We start from the raw sequence: 26,614 nt of genomic DNA, 5'->3' as shown, positions 1-26,614 counted from the left end.
TACAGAAATCTATGCAAAAAAAAAAAAACAATAGCTTAGACACAAAAATTTAAAAATTATTTCGAGAGACTTAATATTAAACTTTATTTAAAAAAATTGTATTTAATTATATCGTGCAACTATGTTTTTATTTTTTTACATGACTAGACGTTAAGTCTTACCATACGAAATGATACATGTTACTTTTTAGAAAGAAAACAAAAAGAAGTAAAATTATTTAAATTAAATTTAAAAAGAGTGCAACCCTATCCAAAGTTTTCCTGCAACAAAGTCTCTTACAACAGAACCGAGACGCGACAAAGTTAATTTGAGGAAAGGGTAGACAAAAACAGTTCGGAAATTAGAATTTCAAAAGACTTTTACTTTGTTTTATTTTCTTGTTTACTAATACACTTTTAAAAGACTTTGTTACCTTATTTTAACAAGCGATTTTTTCATTGATAATAATCTCATTTTTATAACATCGTATAAAATAAATATTAAATTATCCAGTTTTTTTTTTGTCAGGTATTTTGAATAATATTTACGTAAAGATTTTTAACAAAAAAATTCAGTGTCTTTTTATATTGATAGAATATTTAATAAATATCATATTAACAACAATTAAGGTCGCAACACTGCGAATATTAAAGTCTATCAGACGTAATAATCTTAACCATCAATTGAAAGAAATAACATAGCAAACCCATTTTTTGTTTGAATTACAGTTTAGTCACATATAACATAGAAATGTTAGCCCTTTTTCTTTGTAGCACATTTGTTTCGACCTTTACAAAGGGAAACTATTTCCATACAAGTGTCTACAAAAGGCAGCATCAATGGGGGTTGTATTCAAATCTTTGTCCGTGACCTTGCATTTTAAAGAGCCGTCTGGACATTGAGGGGAGCTTATCAGAGCTCGACAAGAAACAACAAGGTGTTTCTTGATATTCTTTACACCTGGTTGTTGCGACATCTTATTTTACTTGGAATTTTATCTAACTCTTATAAGATTATATTGGATTTTGGATGAATGTGATTATTTAGTAACACTATTTACACACCAATATAAAATAGTAAAAATAAATACAATTTAAAACAATGAATTTGCATCAATTTCAAAGGCTTATCGCTTACGTATCAGTATCTTCCATGCAACTAAAATTTAATAGTTAAAATTGAATTGCAGAGTTTAATAATTAAAATTTAATTCTTAATTGAGCAAGAAATTATTACTATTCACATTTTAATATACCTACCTGACTAATGATAATATACAATTATTGCATGTTACTTAAGATATTAAATCATCATATACTAATTATAAGATTACACTATGTTCACGAAAACGTATCGCAATATTCTATCATCGCAAAATAGTTACGCAACACACTGAAAGCCAATTTCTAATTTGCCGATTAATTTTAACAGATCACTTAGCTAAACGTGTTTTTAATCACCCAGTGTTTCATCACCACACAATCCGCATTGCAAAAAAAATATGTCTAAATAACGAATCATAGATTCATCAATTTAAACGCTACTCATGAAGCATAAAAGCCGGGTAAAAAAGGCTCATACAAAAATATCTGATTGCAAATAGTGCCTATTGATTTTGAGCACATTGAACGTGCAATTTGTCTTTAATTCGGATTCAGATACAATAGTAATGAAAATCCTTTCATCTCAAATCAATTTCATGAATACGTGTGTGTACGGTATGGTTGTGTTAGGGCGCCAGCCGACTGCAACAAAGACACTCTCATACTAATGAATCAGCGATAAAAACTCGAACAACTCTCGATCACATGCCCTCTATTATAGGGCTGCCGATAAGTGAAGTAGTTTTTGTATTACGCCGTAGATTAGATATTTTAATAGAATTTACTCACGACTTATTTTGTTGCTTCCAACTGGCTGTGTCTTTCGATAATACGGTGGTATTTTAAAATGTATTTGTAATTAAGTTCCATGTTATTAGGACTATCGTAGGTTTATGCTTGATTTAAGACTGTCTTCGATAAAAATTACTTGCAATTCTTATATATATGAACAAAATACAAACGCGTAGAGTCGATATTTAGGTAATAAGTGGGTAATTAATAATAAACCTACATAATTTAAGTATTAACATATTTTTGCTAGAAAATTCCTCAATGTGGATTAGTGATCGAGTCAGCCCTGCAATTGTTGACTGTACAGATTGAAGAGGCCCGCCATAGATGCGCAAATGGGTGCGGGTAATGGCTGCCTCGCGTTCGTATTCGCGCTTTTTTTTTTAAATACAGAACGTCCCTTTGTTGACTCCGTTCCGGATCCATTCCGAATAGGCGCGTTCGATACTGGCTGACTTTTTTTTCTTTTTCTCATCGACGTTTGTTGTTTTCTGTCTTTCTGCCAGACGGGTTTGTTTAGAAACATTCGATTGGGTTCGATTGGTTTGCGAATGACTCGTGTATATGATACACTATGCTTAATATTTTTTTTTTTAACTATATTATATAGCCTTCTGCAGAAAGCTAAGTTACATTTTATTTACAGACAATACGTTTTATTTGTCAGTTACAAAAATTAGCAAGTACATTTTACTTGCTAGGTAATAAATTTCAATTTTACATAAACAATTGATTTATTAACAACAAAGTTTTTAACACCGCGCTTAAAAAAAGTTTGGTTCATTTAACACGGACCGGCAAAGGTAATCTTACAACACTTCATCCATTCAAGTCAATGCACCCAAATACGGGCAATACCAAAACAGAAGTAACGATTTATTTTTATCCGTCTGCAAAGGCACTCATTCGAATTAAATATCCGTACATAAATAGAGTGCGTCGATAACATAAAACACCCCACATTATGCCTCCCTACAGACGGCCAGACAAACGGAAATATGAAAATGAAACGTCGAAACGGAAAAACGCATCAAACACCCGCAACGCTCGACAGCTGGACAAAAAGTGAACAGAGAAACACACGCTTAATTCGCAAAAAGCCCGTTTGATGTCGCTAATTGACAATCAGTCGAGGGATCCATCTCATTGGTCCGCTTCCTCGTTCCGTTTTTAAAAATTAAAGACAAAATAAATTAACGGGGTGGGCATTTTTTTCTTTGTTTTTAGTGATAGGTACATACGTATCGTTTGGATTTCAGTCTGCGGACGGATTTCGTTTTCAACAATGTGCACAGTAAAATTTCTGGACGAGTAAAATATATTTTGTAAATATATGACGAATCTCAAACAAGTAAATTAATCCAAAGTATTTAAAATTACTCTACATCCTATACCTACCTACGGGAGGAAAGAATTTTTCCATCAGTGGGATATTCTTAACTTATCAAGGTCAAGGCATTTCAAAAGGAAAAAATTACTTTCCGTGTTTATTACCTAATAAAGCTGAATCGTCTGCCAAGTAGGAGAATAGATTGTTCTATAAATTATGAATAGAACAATTGCTATAAAAAGTAGAAACCCATATATGTTCTAAGGAACAATAGTAGGTACAGCAGATTATAATATAGTTATCGTAGAGTATCTACTGAAGCAATTCTTCAAAATTACAACTAGGATATGATTAAAATGTACGAAAATATACCACGTACAAATAATCAAGGGATCAATCAAGTTCTTTTTACCGCTTTAAAGTTTGTGACTATTGTTTCACTGATAAATGTTGTAACGTAATTTTTTATAGCCTAATGTATAATCTTTCTGAATAAAAACACGTTAATAGAGAGACTCGTCTTAACTTAATATAAAACAATAATAAAACAAACAACTAATTTTCAAATTTGTAATATTATACGTACATTAGCGCTAATATATGGTCCTAATCTCTAACCTTGACAAGAAAATAAATTCTAATGCGACTGATACTTGGTTTTTATATCAAAGTAAGTTATAATTTTGACGATTAATAGTTAGTCGTTATAAAACTTGCATTATGGAAATATTAGAATAAGAAATACAACAAAAAATCATTAAGAGGCATATATAGGTAGGTATATGTACTTATATCGAAGGTGACGAAAAAAGTTAAAAAGCAGCTTAGGGATATAACTCCGCAGGTATTATCATACGTATTTCATCAGCCTTGCCTTAAAAGAGAGTCGTACCGACATAAATTAGTCCAAATACGCTCCGAGTTAGTTGAATATATAAACAAAAAAAAAAGTTAACATTTATACATTAAATTACATATTTCAACTCGAAAATGCATTTCCCTAAGTATGTTGATGTTAAAAAAATGTTGTAAAAAATCTTTTTAAGTCGGTAACCACTCGTAGTTCGTAATGTTGGTGATATTGACATAAAATAATTTTCCCAACGCATCCATACTTCGCGTCGCGGTGTCAAAACATAAGCGCACTACACTTAACCAACTTGTCACTTACATTAAAAGGTCCGCTAAAATCGTATATGTCAACGAGGTGCATTTAAATATTCCTCTGAAACGCAAAAAAAAACCAGGGGTAACCGCCAGACCAATTAGTTTGTGAAAGAAACCGACGGTCACGTGACAACGTTTTGATTTAAAAAACTTTAAATATTTAAAAAAATGGCATCCGCTTCGCAAACACGTGACGGCGACATCGGATTTGAATAATCTCTTTTTATGTCTAAATCTTTTGAATGTCTGAGCATAGTTGCATCATCTCAAATAGTTAAAAAAAGAAAATATATTTAATATGTAATATATAAATATATATAACTATATATAAATATATATTAGCGATAAATCATGTCGCGACAATTATAATCGCTTCCCTAATCATGCATCGAATGACCTATTTGAATCTAGACATGATCTCATATTCGCTGTTTGTAAATCAGGCCTACGCTTACACCAATCCATTTCCTATCCCGATCATAACTCTATTTATACCTACATTACTCGACCCATTGTTTTCCCAATGATAACAACCGAATCGAATTATTGGCTGCATTGTAGTAGATCCACGTTCACGGTAATATAGACTTTATAGCTAAAAAATCACGGGCGCTTACTGTGAAAATCGCACGAGTAACTTTCACTAGGGCAGTACAGTTTATCGTGGTGGGGATAACAATTGTCTATTGTCGATGCCTATCTCTTTTGCGCATCGCTAGCAAGCGTCTTTGTTAGACGGAGAAGCGAGTATATCCCGTCTCATTTTCACACAATGATCGGTGGAAATGGGCGCGCCTTTGTTGTCGAGTTTTCTTCTATTCGTTGAGTTTATCTGCGCATGTCTTTTAAATTATCGGAAACTAGTGGTTGTGTAAAGATAGGGTTTTTAACGGTTACAGAAGTGGATTTAACGATCTTTTATCGAACGATATCATTGAACTAACATAACTTGTTTTATTTTCATACTATTTCTAGGTTTTTCTCCGACTGGTTTGTCGAAGAACTTAGATTGCATTAAATTTTGCAATAAGCGTCTGCATTCTTCCGTATAAATTTCGCAGTTGCCTCAGCGGTAAGTGACGTATTATTTTATTCCAATTACTGCCTCGGTTTATTGAACTTAAAGAAACGCGTTTAAGTATGAGAAAGCATATATGGAGAAAAACTTATGTAATTTTTACAAAAAAAAAAATCTAAAAAATTAAATCGTGATCAGTATTATGTAGGTAGATACCTAGTATAGATTTAAAAAAAAAAACAACAATTAAAACTTACAAACACGTCCTCTCATAAAAAAGGAACAATAACTATTTCAATTCTATTCAAATTTAATACATTAAAATAAGCCAGTTTCTCGATATAACATTAAAAGAGATAGCGCACATCACTGTAAATTAACCTACCTATCTAGTAATAATATTTAATATTGGAACTCGTCTGCATTTAAAATTCTAGCTAAGATTAATCTTCAAATCGTGCTTTTAATTTGTGCAGAGCGTGTAAGTGGTTATTTTAAATACGTAAATATTGAATGATGTATGGTTTAGAGTGAACTGCATCGAATGGGAACAGGCCTAATAGTGCTGTCAAACAACTTGTCGCTATACCATTCGACCGTTCACAGTATGAGATTAATTATTATGTGGTACTCTAGTGACTTCGCATGTACTTAACGAGAGATGCTTGTATAACAGATTATATTATATAAATCTACTTTTTTAATCTGTGGATAATTGATTCGCTCTAACCATGAATAAACAAAAAAAGAAGATGATGAAAAAAGTTAGTAAATATTTGTGTATAATGATTGAGTAACAAACACTCATAACAATATTTTTTAAATGTTTATATGGTACCTACTTAATTTTACAGATTATGTTTTAAAACTTCTCAGGCCGATTTTTCAGTCAGTAAATATGTTTTAACACATAACATACTCGTGACCATACCAGAAGTGTCAGAGAAGTCATGTAGGCTAAATTAATTCTAAACGGTAGAATATTTTAATTGAACTTTTTATGATTACAGCAGAAGCATCGCAAGCGTGTCCTTGACCCTACCCCCAGTCCTCCTCAGGAGCTCTGGTCATCTTACTCACCACAGGAACACAACACTGCTTGAAAGCAGTACGTATTATTTAGCTGTGATCTTCTGTAAGATCGAGCAACTTCCCCAGTTGGGCTACTCCAGATTTTGAGGAGGATATTTCCTGCTGTGGCCTACCTCAGTTTAAGTACAGTAAATTAAATCATTTATGTAGCATCACGAGTATTTTAGTAAGAACGTTTTCGAATCTTAATAAATAGAAATTAATCACACAGTACGCGCGAATATATTAAAGAACATTGTTCTAAGTATAGCGATACTATTTTTAAATGATCTGTTTCAATGAAACGTCGACGTGGGCCGCTCTATAAATACCTACACACAGCAATTTCTAATAGCTAGTTACGAAGCAAATCTTGGACTTCCTTTACGATTTCACCTTTGTCGCTAACTGCTAAGTTAATGGGCTCTAATCTATACGAGCTATGCCTTGTGATTGCATTCCATAGGACTTTTGAAATTATAAATGTTTTTATATCTCTCAACGTCTGTAATGCTTTTAATAAACCTTTTTAGTATATTGATTCGCGTTTCTAGTTTTAGTTCGGGTTGTTTACTTACACGTACGCAGTCTTAAGTGTGCTTTATATTGGGAATAGGTAAGCATATCGAAACAGTTGTAAAAAGTAAATTGACTTTGAGGGTTTTAAGTTTTATCTATTAATGCTATGGTTTTTTTTAAAAATAAAGCATTGAAATTGTGATGATTGTATAATCTTTGTTAAGAAAAAAAATGAAATAGAAAAGACTTCTCAAAGCTTTGGACAGGACTTGGGAAAGCTTAGGACAGAGGCGTCAGACATCAGGAACCGCGTTCTTTGCAAATGTAATTCTTATTGCAGGTAGTGAAGGAGACCTTTAAGAAAATCATATTTCTGCCTCTTTGTGGGGGCAGGTGTGGGGCGGGAGTTTCATAATTAAATAGTATACGCTTAGTTACGCGGACAAGTCGTGAAAAGTTTTGTAAGGAAAATTCCGAATCGCGCTACGAGTAACGTCATAGCTATTACTAATTTAACAGTTTGTTTTATTATTTCAAAGCTAATTAAGAGCATCTCGAAGTATGACTCGAATATTTAAATACTAGATTGATTAACTGTTCTATAGACATAGTTTCAATTTGACAACCTATTTTCTTTGACCTACCTTTTTCGTTGTTTCGTGAATTTCTTCAGACTACGTCACGTATGGAAAGAATAAAAACAAATATAATATGCTTCTGTGTAGAATATTAATGAGGCATCTGAAAAATCCTTTCACGTCGAGGGTAGGCAACAAAAACCGAAGTTGGAAAGCAAATTAACCTTTCCACAGAACGAAACTCATTTACCGATACAAAACAAGCCGAACCAATAGAGTTGCCTGAATCGGAAAATAGGTACCGGATGAAAAGAAAATCTGAAACCGGTACCAAATCAACACTGAAACCCGGTTCTTTGTCAGTATTCAGAGAGCACACAAATGCTTTTCTTGGCCGGCTTTCACAGTTTTCTATGGGGGCAATAAATGTTCCCACGGACACAATGAGCCGGGAAGGCAAGGAGGACGGTGAAAAGATGGGAATGTGGGCCGCGCTCCCGGGCAAGTAGGGATGATGCGGAATTTTCTTTTGTCGATTTTCTTAGACGAATTTTTTCTCTTTTAAGATTAGTCTTCTTCTCAATTTTTATATATAAATAAAGAAGTTAAGGAAAAGTAAATTATTAAATAAGAACAAAGATGACCTATATAACACAATATATATATTATTAATATTTTTAGTAACTTTACATTTACAACCTTATCAATCAGATTTTATATTTTACATCTATATTTTTATTAGAGTTAAAAGTTTAAGAAATGAATCGTGAAATCGTATTATATCAACAAAGATCATACATAAATGTGTAATTATATTTTTTTAAATACATTAACTAATTTGATATTTTTTTAAATAAAATTAAATTCGAATTTTGAATAATATAATTACACAATTCCAATTGATTTCTTATCTTAATAAACCGGTTAAAATAAATTCATAAATATGTTTTTATTTTATATAGCTTTATTTATTTTTTATTTTTATTTAATTCTTATGGGAAATAAGTACATCACTAGACTCCGTGCTACCGTCACTTTCCAATTATTTTGCGAGCTTTCTTCGCCACAATCCCCGTTGAAAGCGAAACAAAACAGAGTCTGGTTTTAAGGAATTATGTGCTTTGTCCGCGAGTAAATGAGAAGATCGCTTAGGTCTCCTTTTCTAACAACTTGCGATTAATTTATTTAATAAGTTGTTGCTGAATAGACCGCCAGCAGCGCTGGGATGAATCGTACTTTCAATTATCCTTTTTTATATATTTTTATATACAAAAGTTTTGTGTTTTGATCTCGACTTAAGTATTTTTCTTGTAGATTTTTTTTAAGGTATCTTGTAAAACGCGTTTAGAATTGAATAGCGTCATAACTAGAAATAGGGATTCTTAAAAGCTGTCAAAGTACTAAGCATAAAAATAATTTCAACACAAAATACGTATATATAAAATAAACTAAAATTACAAGCTTAACAAAATCTTAAGTAATGATTGTTTTGGTGTACTTTTTGTCAGTTATTCACGAACGGAATGAGTGAATGCCTAATCATTTCTTTTTCACAAATTCATCAAAATAATGCACGAAACGTGACCTCATGCAACGTCTCGGGACGAGCATTTGTCTTACGGTGATGTTCAACAAACTGATTTACAAACGTAAGACAAGACTATCATAAAATGAATTCTTAAAATACCTAATGAATAATACTTTACAAAAATGTAAATAACAACACTTCATTAATATAAAGTCATTATATTGCTTTATAAAATTTTGAATAAAGCAATTCTATTAAGAGAGTACGAAAACCAATCTTAAGTTTAGTTTTGAATTATTACGCAAAGTTTGTTCAAAATTAACGCAATAAACGTGTATTCGAAATAAAGTCGCGTAAGTATAAAACGTTGTTTCAACTTTATTCTTCATTTAACAAAAATATTACTCTAAAAGTTATATAATTAAACTCTTAGTATCAATCAAGTTTGTATTTAAAGAAAATGTAATTACAAAATAATATTTTCAATCAATCGAGCTTCTAAAAATTTGAATATTTATTATACTTTGACTTCTTGCACATAACCTACACCGTCAATATATCATCTCCTTTGCCCTAAGGTTGCCTGGAAGAGATTGCTCTTAAGCAATAAGGCCGCCTTTTGTACATTTTTTTTTTCTACAAATTATTGCTAATGTTGCTTGCTTATTTTATTTGTATGGTGTACAATAAAGTGTTAAATAAATAATAAATAAATAAATAAATCTGTTCAATAATGGTCAGTCGGGAAAAATCTATTTAAAAGACAAAATTGTCTTTAATGCGTATTTGTTATAATATTCACATAACATTTTTTTTTTATATTTTAATTATATTATATTACTTTAATATACATTAAATTTATAATTATTTTGAAAATAATGAAATGAGATATTTTTTAAAAGTACTTTTTGTAATTTTATTACTTAACATTGCTTAGTTACTTAAAAATTAACTTTGCCTTTGAATGTTTTCTTTTTAAACGTTGTTGTTTTTAATTAAATTATAATATTACGAAAGTTTTTTAAACATATCGCGGAACAATTGTTTTCAACTAACCTTAAGATTAATTTATATTTATTAAAAGAATGTACTTCGGAACTTTAACATTGACCGCGTTTAAAGTTAAAAATTAATTATGAAATAATTTATTTAAGATATGTTGTTTTTATTTATGTTTAAATAAAACTTAAGTCACGTAGACTGCGTGTTATTTTAACTTGTCGTATCCAGATATGGTAACCATGTGTATGCACTAGACGATACTACAAAACACTGCGATATAAACAATTTTTTAAAGAAGATTAAATTTCTCATTTCTTCCTAGTACATTCTTAAATCTTAACTCAGGTGGTAACTGTACAGTAACTATAATACATTTTTCTGAATGACGTTTCAAAAATGCTTTTGAAGCCTACTAAAAGAAAAGAATAAAGAAAATTTTATTGTTTTTTCTTCATAGTAATAGTGATAGTAACTCTATAAAATGTAAGTTAAATTTTTGTTTTAATATAGTCAATGTTAAAGCGAAAAGCTCTGTATGAATCACTAGCATACACTCTGCTTCTATTTCCAAAACAAACAAAAAAATAAATAAATAGTAATCAACTGTTTTTCGTTTTGTCCAAACAACGTTCATAGTTTTAGAGCTCAGGTGCAATGACTAAAGGACTAAGCGGTCGGTCTACTATGTGTGTATTCATACTCCTGTGTATGTGTCCATCGTTCTGTATGTGTATTGGATTGTGTGTTTGTGTACAATGTATTCTACAAGTTCAGGACTACAAAAAGTACCCAGTCTACTGTGTTCGTATGCACGTATTGTATGAGCGCAATGCTAGAAATCACTGAAAACAAAAAGCGTATATACTCGTAAGGGGTACTTATATTGATGTTCTAGACTGGAAAGGCTTTTTTAAATTTTTTCGCCTTATTCATTCGATAACATTAAAATGTTTAAAATTTGTTTGTTTTTAACAATTGATCATATTATGTGTATGATAACAAGATTAACATTCAAAATTTCTTCGTTAAAATTACTTTTGAGTCGTCGTTTTACAAAAGATAATGTAAAGTTACCGTCCGTTCGGAATATAGATTATCCTGAGAAGAATCGGTAGAGTACTCAACTGTTAGGTACTGTTTAAAAATTGTCAATACTGTACTTAAGTACACATTAGCCAGTCATACGTTTAGTATGACTTATATCAATATGATTTTATTATGTACATATTCCTATAACATAATCTTACATTAATTATGTCTGAAAATATACTTAATTAGGGGGGAGATTTTAGACTAAAAGATAGGTCTATTCACAAGAGCAAAGCGGTGATCGTTCTACAGATATAATTGCACGATGTTTGATGCATTTAAAGAAAATATCTTACGAATATCAATGCTAAGAAATACATGCAAGGTCACGGACAATACATGAAATTTAAATGTATGTTATATGTTTTAAATACACATACGAATAATATGGTATATATAAAAAAACAACGATATTTAAATTTCGTGTCGGTCTTGTAACATAAATTTTTATTGCCAGACTGAAAAATGAATACCAATACACGAAAAAAACTAGCAATAAATAGTCTGCACGCATTTATTGCACTTAATGTAAAGTAAGATATTAATATAAATTGTTCACACCAAATATCACATCAAAGTATGATATTTTGTTGAAAATATTATTGTTTTTTTTTTATTCGTTCGAAGCAGTCAATTCCTGTCAAATATTCACGTCCGGGAAAAATAAACTTGTCAGAAATGCTTCGTTACAAAGAGAACAACAGGTTCGAGTTAATGTGGGACATGCTACAAGCTGTCAGCGGCTAATGATCAATTATTTTTGAATTTTTACTCTTCACAATTTTTTTTTTATTTTGTTACATATTTTGCGGTGTCACCGCGGCATGTGTCATGAATACCTACAGTTGAAAAATATATAGGAATTAGAATTCTAGAGTCTACAGATTTCTTTGTCAAAGTATTTAGTTTTATACCTACTTAATATGTCAACAATTGTTCAAAGTCGACCGAGTAGCCCTAATTTGTATGGCTGTAGATACCTATCTACTTACAAAAAAAAACTACATAGGTACACATACCAAAATGAAATCCAAATATTATTGTTTAATAATACATTTTGAACATAATTTAATATTCACGACTGCTTGTAACACAACAAATAATTAAAACCGTAACAAAAGATAATTAAAAACAAAATTCAACAAACTCGTACTTACATAAATTTATTTAAATATAGTTTAGATTTAAATAAAATATTATCTGTTTGTTTAACATGTTTCTTAAAATATAAAAATATTAGAATCGCTATCCTTTTACCTCTCGGAGCACAATAGCGCCATTTGGCGGGTGAGCTCGTAGATCTGTCGTCAGTGGTCACTGAAATTTCCCCATACCGCGCCCATTAGCGTAATAGATGTCAGATGTGATCGGTAATCTGTGGTTATTCAGATGTTTTTGGTAAATTTATTGTAGCTTAGATTTTTATTCAATTATATTTTAATTTGTATTTATTATTATCGAGGCAATTTAAAAGCAATTGTTTTTATAAATACGAGAGAAACCGTTTGGATTTACTTAATATTCGATCAGATAGATTGTAATCTCGGTACACTCATATCTATCTTCGATATCTAAAATCCATTTAGTACCTACAAGCTAGTATCTACTAATTGGAAAGAATTAATTATTAATTATTTTTTATATTACCACATTACAAACTAGTCTACTCGTAATTAAATATGTCTTAAAAAGTTAATTAAAACGACAAAATTAAAAAAACCTAAGAGTACATTACAATTTAATATTAATGTAATGGAAAAATATAAATTAAATATAGCAAAAATCGTAAATAACTTCTTTTATCCCGACGTCGTCGCCTCAGCGTCAATAACCTTACGTTTGTCATCGCACCTATCCACTGCATACCAAAATTCTAAGAGAAATAGGTTTTTATACGCTCCGGACAGATTTATCGTTATCTCGGACTATTGTGACTGGAATATTATTATTACGTTTGTATCCCATTTGTTTTTAGAATTCCCAGTCGCCGCTCGCAATATGATATATTTTCATTAGACGCATTATGATTCGTGTCCCATTAATGTAATCGTGATTATAATTGTAATTACAATTGAATGTAGTATAACATTTTTTTTATCTTATGTAATGTGTATATGTTTAACTTTGTCTTACTAATACATTATGATCCTCCATAATATTATATGCCTGATATTATTTTGAACTCATTTTACATTAAACTTAGCTTTTAATGTAAAATGAGTTCACATATCAATGAAAAAAAAAATGATAAGTTCTCTTTCGTCATCTGCCTCCTTTATAGTCTCTATAAAAATCCTTGTTTTATCTCAGCTACATGATATCCTAACGATCAGATATACCGTTACATTAATAGGCCTTACGTACAAAGTAATCCAGAAGATTAAATTCTCGTATTTCTGTTATCTCTTAACAAATCGAATGTCCGTTTACTTGGATAAACGTTTTTATAGGACGGTCCTTTGGCGTTTCGTTTTTATAACGTGTTTTATATAAACGTTACTATATTTTTATTTCTAAATGAAATAAAATAATGATCGTAAATTTATGTTTTGTTTGCATTTGATATCATTAAAATATATTTTGATGTTATTTATTAATGATAAATAAAATATGAAGCATTCGTTATTTATGTTATCACGATTAAGTCATTAAATATTTATTAAATTTCAATCAAAAGACATTTGAATTTTCGACGTTCGATTTAGATGCACAAGTCCGAACAGCTGCGGAATCTAGAAAAATATATGTGACGTAAACAAACAAAAATATACACCAATAAAAATAAATACAAACAAAATACACATAAATTAAAATTTAAGAATGAATTCAACATACGTACGTACACACTATCGAGATAAAAGCGTCAACGAAATTTTTACTTAACATTGAAAAATGCGATACCCTTTGCTGAAACCGTCTCTCGCGCAGTAAATTAAAAATGATAAAATCGTGATTTTTTTTATGGAAAAATAACCATAGAGGTTAAAATTGTCCTTTTATGTTGTATTATGTAATCCGATGATTCGTATTCTTATGTAACTTAACCTTTATGTGTATTTTTAACCCAGATATGTATGTGTAATTTTATGAGCTAATTATATGAGCTTTTTTTAACGAGAATTCGTAATGACTGCGGTTTATCAATGAAGTAAAAATAAGATACTTTATATATCTATATAATTTTGGAATTTTACAATACTATTACAATAAAAACACAAAAATTAAAACTTTATGAAGTAAGTGCTTATATATATACATACGCTTCAGCCTGTAATATCCCACTACTGGGCATAGGCCTCTTTCTCCATGTAGGAGAAGGATCAGAGCTTAATCCACCACGCTGCTCCAATGCGTGTTGGCGGATATATTCCCTACTGTGAGTAACGATCGCTATCAGGTGTACATGATATATATATAATTGTGGTATATATTTTTTTCTATATATTTAAATATGAAAATCCAGCTATACACTGTTCACATTCTAACCTTTACTTAAAAATTTATTGTTTAACATTGAATTCTTAAATTAGAAAAGGATACAAAGATCTCTAATAAAGTAATTTATGATTTTTAAAATAAATATTTGCGGTAAAAATTTTAAAATCTAAATGAAAATAAAAATGTAATTAATCATTAATTTTCTCGACAAGTCATTAAAGAGGAGACAGTGTGACGATACAATCAATATCCGCTGTTGACGCGGAGGTAGTCTAGAGATCTCATCATTACATTGTGTACGTCTAGAGGTGTGCCTTTGATCTCACCGGTGGAATAGGGTTGTCATTTTGTCATATGGATATTACTCGAATTATTGAATAATAAATTAATAATAAAAGAAGGTAGTTAAAAATCATATGTAATATAATAGTAAGAAATTAGAATTTTTATGTATTTTACAGAAACAGAGATATTTAATATTTGAAAGAAATCATTCGATTTTTGAAAATACATGTATTGATTTTTTGTACATGCAATTCGTTTTAAGCCATAAAAATGCGCTTCCTAACAAGTTACAACAACAATATTGTTTTTACTCAAAAACGGAAAAAAAACTGGCTCCAAGTTCATCGACAAAATTAAATTAATGTTTAAAATTAAAATTAATGATTCATTTTAATTTGTATAGACAACTTAAATAATTAGGTGAAAAAACAGTCAAGTAAATATTCGTTATTAAAGATCACTCTAAAAATAGTCATCAAGTCTCAATCAAATTTAAATGGGACCACAAAACAGGCATCAGCTTTCGATTAAAATAAGACACATCAAAAAATACGATTTGAGAACCTTCTCCTTTTTTAAAAGTCGGTTGATAACGACATAAGTTACTTTTAACTGACTTCAAAAAAGGAGGAGGTTACTCAATTCGACCGACGATTTTTTTTATGTATGTTCGGGGATACCTTCGTCTTTTATGGACCGATTTTGATAATTCTTTTTTTGTTGGAAAGGAGATATTCCTGGTGTAGTGCCATGATAAGGAAACCAGGATCTGGTGATGGGATCTCAGAGAAATTGAGGGAAACTCGAAAATCCATATAACTTTTTACTGGGTGTACTGATTTTGATAATTTTTAATGTAATTGAAAGCCGATGTTTATCATGTAGTTACATTTAAATTTCATCGAGATCTGATTACAACTTTTGGAGTAATCTTTGAGAATGCGTATTTACTTGATTAATTTTTCGTCTACCTACGTTGTATTACTTGTCGATATAATTGAAGGCGGTTTTTTTCGTTTGCCTGCAAACACAATTATTGTATGCAATTTTCATATTAATTAAATAGGTAATTATAATTACGTCTAACGCCATCCCTATCGCACACAGAGTAGCTTAACTCAGAGTTTACATAGCCATCATTCAAATGTATGAAGTCGCTATTTACGTTTGACCAGAGCACTCATTACGGATTGTTATTGGAATAATAAAGAGATACATATCCTCTAGATGTTAGATCGTAACGTATTTCCGAGTATTCCTTACGATTGCGAAACGCGATCGCTTTATTCTCGTTTCCGCGAACAGGCACTTCTGTTGTTGTTTACTTTTCTGTGTTTATGTGAACTAGTTTTGTATGAAGTTTTGATATGATGTTTGGATTTAGAATAAAAAAAGATATTTTTTAATTTTGATTATTATAACATGTAATAGGAACTTTCTATATTTATTAAGTACTTTCGATGTGTGTGTGTGTCTGTATGTGTATGTGTGTGTGTCTTTGGTTTATGCATAAATCGTGTACGTGTTTATTTTTATAACTTAATGGACTCAACAGACAGTCTTTCATGCAAACTGTGAAAAAAATTAAATAATCGTCACTTTTCCTGATTTTTTTTTTACCCAATTTGAAATAAAGTATGAGTAATCTAAAAAAAAATGCGAATCGGTCTAGCAGTTCTGGAGTTTCCCTCCTAACTACAAATTAATTATTCATTTTAATTTGTATAGATTATTTTAATTTTTCAATCATCAATCAATCAATAATTACAGCCTATACAGTCCACTGCTGGACATATGCCTCCACAAGTTTACGCCAAAAATAACGTGAACTCATGTGTTTTGCCCATAGTCACCACGCTGGGCAGGCGGGTTGGTGACCGCAGGGCTAGCTTTGTCGCACCAAAGACGCTGCTGCCCTTCTTCAGCCTTGTGTATTTCAAAGCCAGCAGTTCGATGGTTATCCCACCACCGATCGGTTTTTTAAGTTCCAAGGTGGTAGCGGAACTGTGTTATCCCTTAGTCGCCTCTTACGACACCCACGGGAAGAGAGGGGGTGGCTAAATTCTTTAGTACCGTAGCCACACAGTACAATTTAATTTTTAAATTTCATTCATTAATATTGTCATACAATAATAACAGGGCGATAAAATTTTATCGACAATAGCAAAAAACTGCTAATTGTGTAATCAGAACGAATATTATCATAAATCTGTTTCATCGCCATTTTCAATCAAACGTTTGCTTTCCGGCGACAAAGGACTACGTTTAATAAATTAAAACTGCACAAAACTGAATTATATTTAGTTTCAGACTTCAATAAAAATAAACCATTGAAGTTATTAAACAAAAGTTCAATTGAAATTGTTTTTATGTATTAAATTTAGTTAATTGAATATATAAACGATATTCCGAAATCTATACAAATATTATAAAGCTATAGAGTTTGTTTGTTTGAACTCGCTAATCTCAGGAACTACTGATTCAAAATGAAAAATTATTTTCGTGTTAAATAGTCTATTTACAGAAGAAGGCTATAGGCCATATACCTTAGTAGATTTTTTCCTGAAATTAACCCGGATAACACCTCAGGGCACAGCTAGTCATTAATATAAAACATAACGATTACATATTTAGCGATAAAAGAGAACATATGCGAGATAAAAAAGGAAAAACAAAATTAATAAACTACGACCATTAAATGAACACTATAAAAACTTTTTGAAGGCAACCTCCCGTTTGCTGCTTACATTTGAAAAGCAACTTCTGCCAAAAGAGCGGCGCCACGACAAAGTGCCTTAAATTTTTTAATTGCGAGTCGCCTTATGATTATTATGCGTCTTTGTGCATTCACAAGGCAACATGTGTGGAGGCTTTACTGAGTAATGCGCGAACAACCTTCGTCTGAGGTGCAAGACATAAGCGGAAGCGGACGATTTGATACACTTACTTAAAATAATTTTAAAATATTTATATTTAAATTATAATGTAGGTACTTTAGTTAAGAGATACATGATTACATCTATGAAGGAAAAAAATATGTGATGAAATAACATACTTTTAAAAAATAGATTTTAAAACTGTTTATTCAAAATTTATAAGCATGCTAAGTAAATTAACATATTTAATAATTCCACGTACTCACATTTATATATACAACGTACCTGTGCTTAAAAATTTAATAACAATTACAAAATCATCGCAACTTTGTACCACAAAAACCTCCTTTCAGTGTCTGTCATTATGAACGTTATCATTAAAAAAATATAATTATGATCTATTTATTTTTAATCTGTGTTTCCCGCAGCGTGCGCCGCCGGTCAGCGGTCTCACCCTAGCGTTAGAATTTAATAGCGTCGCTCCTTACACCCTGTATGTGGACGTAACAAGATGCTTTTGAGTCTACATAATATTATAATATTATGCTCATTAGTGGGCATTTATTCAAGTTTGTCCACAGACTCTTATTATGCGCTGTGCGACTTTTATTTCTGAATCGGTTGTAAAACGACTTTTAATGGTGAATTGCCGTGTTGCCGTTTCACGAGTTAGTTTACTTCGTTTAATGCATATATAAACAAATTATTAGGTAATTACAATTATTTATTTATTTATTTATTTTAATTCTACTAATATAAATAGCAACCCCTTTGCCAGTTCGATTCGCACTCGGGATGGATATTTGTGTTAGTAAAAATACTTCGTCCCCGCTTTGATGCCTTGTTGTCCTATGAGTAACATTGCCCCGATTGTTACTCATAGTAGGACATATCCACCAACCCGAAGTAAGCAGCGTGGTGAATTAAGCTCCAATCCTTCTCCTACATGGAGAATGAGGCATATGCCCAGCAGTAGGATATTACAGGTTGAATCGTAATATAAATGCAACGTCTTGTACTGTTTTTAATATTTTACGTAAAATGACTGAAACATTACAATGAAAATTAGTACCGTATTAGGCACATAGGGAGATGAAAATCCAGGAAAATACAAGGCTTATTGTTAATACGATGTTTATAAAATATCGAAGATCGGAAAGCGCAACAAAACATAATTTATATATCAATCGATGAATCCGTGACATATAAATGAACAGAATTTTTATTTGGCTAAATTCTATTAGTCATATTCTCATTAAAGTTCGTTAACAAAATATTAATTTTATTTTTATATATATATATATATATTTTTTTTTGTTTCAGACATAGTCCATATCTTAATGTTAGTATTACAAAAACAACTTATATCTAATGTTAGTAAATCAATATATCATTTATTCAAATAATCAATAAATCAATATATAAATTAATGTTAACTGACTGATTTATAAACAGATTAACCGTGTTAAGAGTCATATGTTTTAAAAAAGTTCCTTTATCGTATGAACCTCATTAGAGATAACATGATAATCAATATGAATTTTCTGAATTTTTATAGAACACTGATTGGATCCTATAAAGAGAATTTATTGCATTTTGTTTTTGTTTAGTGTTTTTTTATACAAAGGTTTAAAAAATATATTATAAATAGGTAAAAATCAAAAATCGCTTTTATTTAATGGTTAACGTTCGATATTTAATCGCAATGGAGTCATTTATGTTTTAGATTTTAATCATAAGCCAATACCTAAATATTCATGTTTATACAATAATAATTATAATAATGCGTGCTTTACTTAAAACACCTGTGACCTTGAACGTTATATTAAATAGATACATAACAGCATATGTGAATAAACACGTTGTCTAGCAGCTGTTCTGATGAAAAGGTGGTGCTGGAGATCGCCGTCAAAGTCCAAGGTGGTTATGTTCATGAAATGTCAAGTTCATTATTTCTAACAAATCATGGCAGGATAGAAACGACCATAAAAAATACATACAAACTTTTCATATAACAGTGTCCACTAGGATACTTTGTATACATGCCATATTAATAGTAAGTAGGTATTTGTCAGACCAAACCAGACCAAACATATGTCTAGGAAAAAAATTACCCTGTATGGCTTTCCAACCAGAAAGTTGTAGCGTAACAAACAGTTGCGACGTCTGTATCAACGCGTTATCATCTTATAAACAAAACAATACATTTATGACATCTCTTTAATGACAGTGAAGACTGGTGATTCCTTAAAAAAAAAATTGTAAACAAGTTATGATTATTAATTTATATTAATAATTTATAATTATAATAATAATTAATAATTTATGATTGTAATAATAATTAATAATTTATGATTATAATTGATAGCTTCATCCGTTAGTTTGTGGTTAAACGGATGTTTTAGAATTTCTCTAAAATGGCAGGTTTTTCCTAATCACCACAAATAGTAGAAATGATTGTAATTAATTTTGACGAACAACTGGCTAGTTTGCCTTGTAAGATAAAAAAATATAACATAGAAAATTCTAATAGTGGCTCACCTACTTTTACATCGTTCAATCTTTTAATGATTCTCATTTGTAATTGCTCTGAAGAATTGTGTAATTACTAACTGGAATTATGTGTACAACAGAGTCTAAGGAAACACATATACATAAATGTTATTTAGTCTTTAAATCTCGATTTAAAAGTGTCAATTAATCTGAGTAGGTACATTGGTATAAGAAATGTTATATAAATAAAAACAATTAGCCAAAATGTATTCAACATTTTTTTCTTCAAATTTCGTATATAATTTCCGAAAGACTGCACTAAACTGGATAATAATTATTTTTTGTATTCCTTATTATTAGGACAACCTTTGTGTGAAAGAAAATTAAAAAAAAAATTGAAATATTAACAAAAAACACTATCGAGTAAGGTTTGTAATCTTGAATAACACAAAAATTGAAATAAAGTAAAATAAAAAAAAAAACTAAAATAAAGTCCTGTAAATTATTGCCATGAAAACTACAGTTCAAACTGGCTAATCATAAAAATAATCCGATAAAATTGGGTCGGAGTATCTTCTAGACCAGTGCCCAATACGGATTGCCACAAACATAATACTGTAACGCATTCTAAGATATTTGACTCATTTGAAACTTTAATTACACCTGTTTCCATTCACTCTTTAAGGCAACTTATGATAATTTATACATATTACAATAAAATTAAAGCACTTGATTGTTGCCCCTGATAATCTTGGATTGGATTGATTACTTTTATTGCGTTAGAAAGCTTGCTTATTAAGAAAAGTTGTAGGCTATATTGTATCACGTAACGATTTATAAGACCGGAACAGCGGAAAAATAGTAGTAACGTTACATCGCAAATAATTTATATATACGAGTATATATATAATCAAGTATATTAATTAGCTTGTCACTTCGATGTTTAAAAACTCAAATCTTCCAAATTTGTAAGGACTCAATTAAAACCCTGATAATATAATCTAACCTTAGTAAAACTGAAAAATGCTTAAAGCGCTATAACATAAAGGTGTTATATAATAAAAAAGCTGTTTGTATTTTTAATCTCTTAATCGAAATAATTACTACTAATACATTATATAAATAATTAAGCATTATTAAAAATAAACTAAAATGTTATTGGATGTCCGAAATAAAAATAAAGATTAACAAAAATATAACGTGTAATGTTTACAATATCTCCAATAACACTAAACGTCATGTTATTTTATAAAACACTCTGCCTTTATTAAGGTAATTTCAATAAGCGTCTATCGTTAGATTTCTTTACACATCCAATTCTAATAAATAATATATTCAATCGCGACAAAATGTTAACGACTGACATCTGTAAAATATTATCATATTGACAACAAATCCAAGTATATTAGAACCGAAAATCTAATTACGAATTTATCTTCTTATAAAGGCGGACCTACTACAGCGTTATGACTATCAAAAAAGTATACACTATTCAATTTCAATTAACAATACACACCATATTGATCTTAGATTTATTTATTATAAGGTTCATAATTGTGTACTTGATTATTTTTAAGTGTGTCAATAAAATATTCAAATGGAGACAGTAAAAGAATAAACGTTAGTAATGACCCGTTCACACTAGACTGTCGCATGATCCCACACTTAGCATCACTATTGCATAGTTATGCTTCTTTCCACTTCATAATCTAATGAGCTATGCCCATTAATATCTACTAAAGATATGGAAAATATCCCATAAGTCATTGTATAATAAATTTTTTGTAATGTATCAGGTTGTTTTGTGTTGTGTCGTGCGGTTGGAACAGTTTGTTTCTTTGATTTATGTAATTATTATTAATGAATAATATTGTGTTATTGGTTCTGTCAATTTTAATTAAACAATTAAATATTTGCTTATGATTCTTACTTAATCACGATTTTAAATCATTAATCTACATATGTCTTACGGTATTCATATCATAAATACCTACTTTGATTTATTAAAATTTTTTATAAATTTAATTAATTTTTAAATAAAAATATTTATGTTTTCCACTAGATATTTAATTTATAAAATAAGCTTTAATCATAAGATGAACACAATGTATTTGGTTTATTTTTATTTACGACATAATGTAGAAAACGAAACTCTTACTGCTGTATCAGATAGAATTTGTAAATAAATTGCATATAAGCGTAAGTACAGTAACTTATTAGGTATCTATATCTATAATGAGAAGAAAATCACTGAAATATCGACGATGAAAATAATCATTGTCACGATGGCACTTAATACTGACAAAATAGCACTTATGTAAAATTGAATACAGTAAAAAGTATCAAGAGAAAGGGTATCAAGCTACTATTTACTCATATCACTGTCACATTACTTAAAATGTTTATTTTTATTACATCTTTTAAACATGTATTAAATTTACTATGTAAATTAATAGAATCAAAACAAAATATAATAGGTAAATTTGTAGTCAAATTATTGTCTTAATTGACATTTTATTTGTAATATAAACATAATAAGGATAAAAGAAAGAAAATAGCGATCAAGTTTTTAATTCCATTTGTTAATGTATAATTTCCATTACATATTAAATTAAAACCCATATTACGTAACCAACGCATATTATCTATAAGAATCTCAAGTAATATATCAGCCTATCCACCGTGAACCGTTTAAGTTAATGCCTCAAAGAACCCAAAAGAGATGTTATCACAAAAGCGGTAGTTTAAAAAAAATATCGTTAATAGACGCTGAAAAGAAATGTTTCCTATCACAATCAACGTTAAATACTAAAACGTGATTAATTGATATATTAACTATGAATTATTTGTGTACGTTTTTTAAATATCCACACCTGGTTTGAATAAATTAATTCTGTAGACGGACAAAGCCGGGTTAACCTCGCAGGTGACATACGGCAGGTGAAAATTGTTTTGAAATGGATTTTATTGTAATAGTTTTGTAATCGACTGAGCGTTTTGCACCTTATCTTTTTGAGTATTTTAAGAGGGATTAATTATATAATGAGTTTTAGGAGATCCGGTGTTTTAATTGACATTAAAAAGAGGTTTTCAATGTGATTTGCGAGGTGTTTTTTTTAATATGTATGTAGATAAATTAACGATGATGAAAATAGTGGATGAGAAAGTTTTTGTTTGTAGTTTTTATTTCTCGTATCGTACAAGAGATACTAATTTAGAACAAATATAAATTAAACTAAATATTAACTAATTAAATACTCCTAATTTTTAGTTATCACTCGCGTTACTACCAAATACACGATACAACAAAATATATACGGTCCAATTGAGTAACCTCCTCTGTTTTTGAAGTCAGCTAAAAAATTAAATTACTTTATATTTAACGCTCCTTTTTGTATATAAAAGCGGAAAACGATAATTAATATTTAACAAGATCGATACTAAGACAATTAGATTCTAATAACAAATACAATGTTACAATACAAACAGGGCATCGCTTTACATAATCTGTAAAACCATATTCAAAGGCTTTACATAAGTATTCAAAGGCTGTCTTTTCAGTTGTCCGTCCGTCTGTCAACAACAATAGGAAAGACAAAACATGGGATATTTTCCCATATGGGCGCACAATGAGTCTTTGTGAACGCGCATATCTTTACAAATCGCGGCGTATTCCGCTTTCATTATTGTTTTCTCTCGTCTTAGCCTTTTTAGATTTCCTTTGACTGATTGTTGACTACGATCAATTACCTACGACTTAGGTACTTCTTAATATATGGGATCTATATATCTACAGAATAAATTATATTACAAGTTATATAATAAGATTTGTTATCTATGTCAGTGGGTATTTACATAAAAGCGGAAATTTATATTATCGAATATAGATATTGATTGAATACTAAAATTCGCATTATGACGCGCCTTGTTTAATTTGAATGAAGCATAGCTCCTTAGAATTTTTTTGATAAAACGATACGAATGATACGGTAGATATAAGTGAATAGGTCTGGTCAGTTAAAATATTTCACATATAAAGAAAGATCCATATTATTTATACATAAGATTTACTATTAATAATTAGTGTGTATTTAGAAAAACAAATTAAAATCACACATGTACATAATCATGTTATAGCTTTTAAAAAGACATTAAAATATAACTGATTAAAATTATATAAATTATAGCTTCATTATAGCTTCATTAATAACGTTTAATATTAAAAAATCACTCATAGATAATAATTGAAAAATATATTTTAACATATGAAAGGGTTAACGGTTGGTAGGTGTTAAATTACGATTATATTCGTTCCTGTCGTAATTGACTTTTATAAACGGGTTTTAACATGAAATAAAAATAATTGTGAATCTTCTTTCGATATAATTAAGTTAATCGAAAACCGAGTTAATCTGTGGGTAGTGTTAATTGATTCTTATGGTGGTAACCTTACTTTAATTGATTCTTCAAGCTGCTTTTAATATCAGTGTCCATTTCATACTTTCGATGTACAATGTCTATATAATGTAGTTTTTATGTTCCATCGATTGTTCTGGAATAACAGTGTTTTTTGAATAAAGTCTAAAGTAAAAATAGCATTAATCATAAATTGTATCATCAATTTGTTATTGAGACATTCAAAATTATTTTCCAGAATTATTTTTTGACAAATTTAGTCACATTGCCAAGTCGTATCACAAAAATAAGAAAATAGAAATAATTAAACATATAATTTTTTTCCGAAACTTAGTGGTAATAATAGATTTAAATAAAACCCCAAATATAATTAATTATTTATCCAATAGGTACACGACATATGTAAAGATGAAGAAACTCGTATAACATACACTCGTTGTGCAGCCGGAGATGTGGATAACGCTATTTGACGGATGACAGTATCCAACAGATAAAAGTTTTGGACATATTTTTCTTTTTTGTCATCGAATCTAACATCCGTTGCTTATTAATTGAGGAGAAATAGGTCCTGATAGCCTATTGTACCTCCTGCTGTTAAAATCTGTTTGCAACTTATTTACAGGATAAACTTTATCCACAACATGTGGCAAATACCAAAATAAATTATTCTTTACTTCATCTATAGGTACCTAATTATACGTACAAGTTAAATCATTGTCATTTATCTTAGCCTCATGAGAATTTCGCAAATATTTGCAAAATGCTTTTTGTTCTTTTAAATACATTTAATGATTCCGCCGACGCCTGCCACAACAATGCGTTGCCATCGACAAAGCGAGCCGAGCGTAGACGAACGACCTTTTTGTCTCGACCATAGACAAAAGGGCTTTCATTCGCGAGACAATGACTCGTCTTTACCTCATTTATCATACAGGCAGGTTACTTTCATCGAGTAATTACAATGTCGTCGAGTCCTCGGACATAGAGACCTGGTGATATTAATTACAATCCTTGGCACTCATTTCTTCACCCGCAATAAAGTATTTATCATCAAAACTCCGTGGGCCGTTCCATTCCATAAACACAAATCTGCGTCAGTCCAACCGTCATAACTACTAAACAAAACATTAAATCAAGAATTATGGACGCGATCGAGTATCATGTAATGTTCTCGGGACTAGCGCTGGAATAATTAGTGGACGACGATGACATTTAAACGATAAAAGCCATTCTATTAATTCAAAAAAAGGAATGCCATTTAAAAAAGTAAGCGTTTGAAAAAGAACAAACACCACTGAAATAAGATCTCGAACCTTAGTTTTATTTTTGGTGTGTCGCGTTGTCTTCGAACCGGTTTCCGTTTCTGGGTCCCACATCATTCGAATTACGAGCTAACATTAAGTGGAGGAGACATTAGTGCGTCAAGATAATAATTCCTAGAATCACGTTACAAGCGTTACAAGGTGAGAAATGGTACAAAACTTGAAATTGGTAATTAGAGGTCCAGTTGTCCCATTCCGGCGAACGTAGAATGCGTCACTTGTTCACATATTTTTTAAGAATTTCCACAGTGTTCGGGTTTCATTATAGTAATAACTATTTCGGCTATTCCGTGGATATGTAAAACGATACAGGAATGATTTGTTCAATAAATTAAAGCGATTAAGTATAATTCTAAACTGTTTCTGTTGTCCAACTATTTCTGAGAACATCTCGGCCGAATAAGTGTCCGTAAGTTAATGAAAGTTATGGAGTGAACAAAAAAGAGGATTTATCTATTACATATGCAATGTAGATAGATAGCATATTACAGAAGCGAACGAGTCAAACATTTTTTTTAAATGGAATTCTACGTTTTATAATTGAAAAAACAAAAGATGGCGCACGAGGCGGCAAAGCAAAGGCAAAGGGATCTGCAGCGAGTCGGAAG

General features: G+C 30.3%; 1 protein-coding gene across 1 annotated transcript in view; it reads left to right on the top strand.

The window, feature by feature from the left end:
• LOC123662928 (transcription factor Sox-6) overlaps positions 1 to 26,614 on the top strand; it is a 75,496-nt gene that overhangs the window by 16,165 nt on the left and 32,717 nt on the right. The window lies entirely within an intron of this gene.

Source organism: Melitaea cinxia, chromosome 19 (genome assembly GCF_905220565.1).
Source record: "Melitaea cinxia chromosome 19, ilMelCinx1.1, whole genome shotgun sequence".
Lineage (NCBI taxonomy): Eukaryota > Metazoa > Arthropoda > Insecta > Lepidoptera > Nymphalidae > Melitaea > Melitaea cinxia.
The sequence above is the reverse complement of the archived record's forward strand: the minus strand, read 5'-3'. Positions and strand labels throughout refer to the sequence as shown.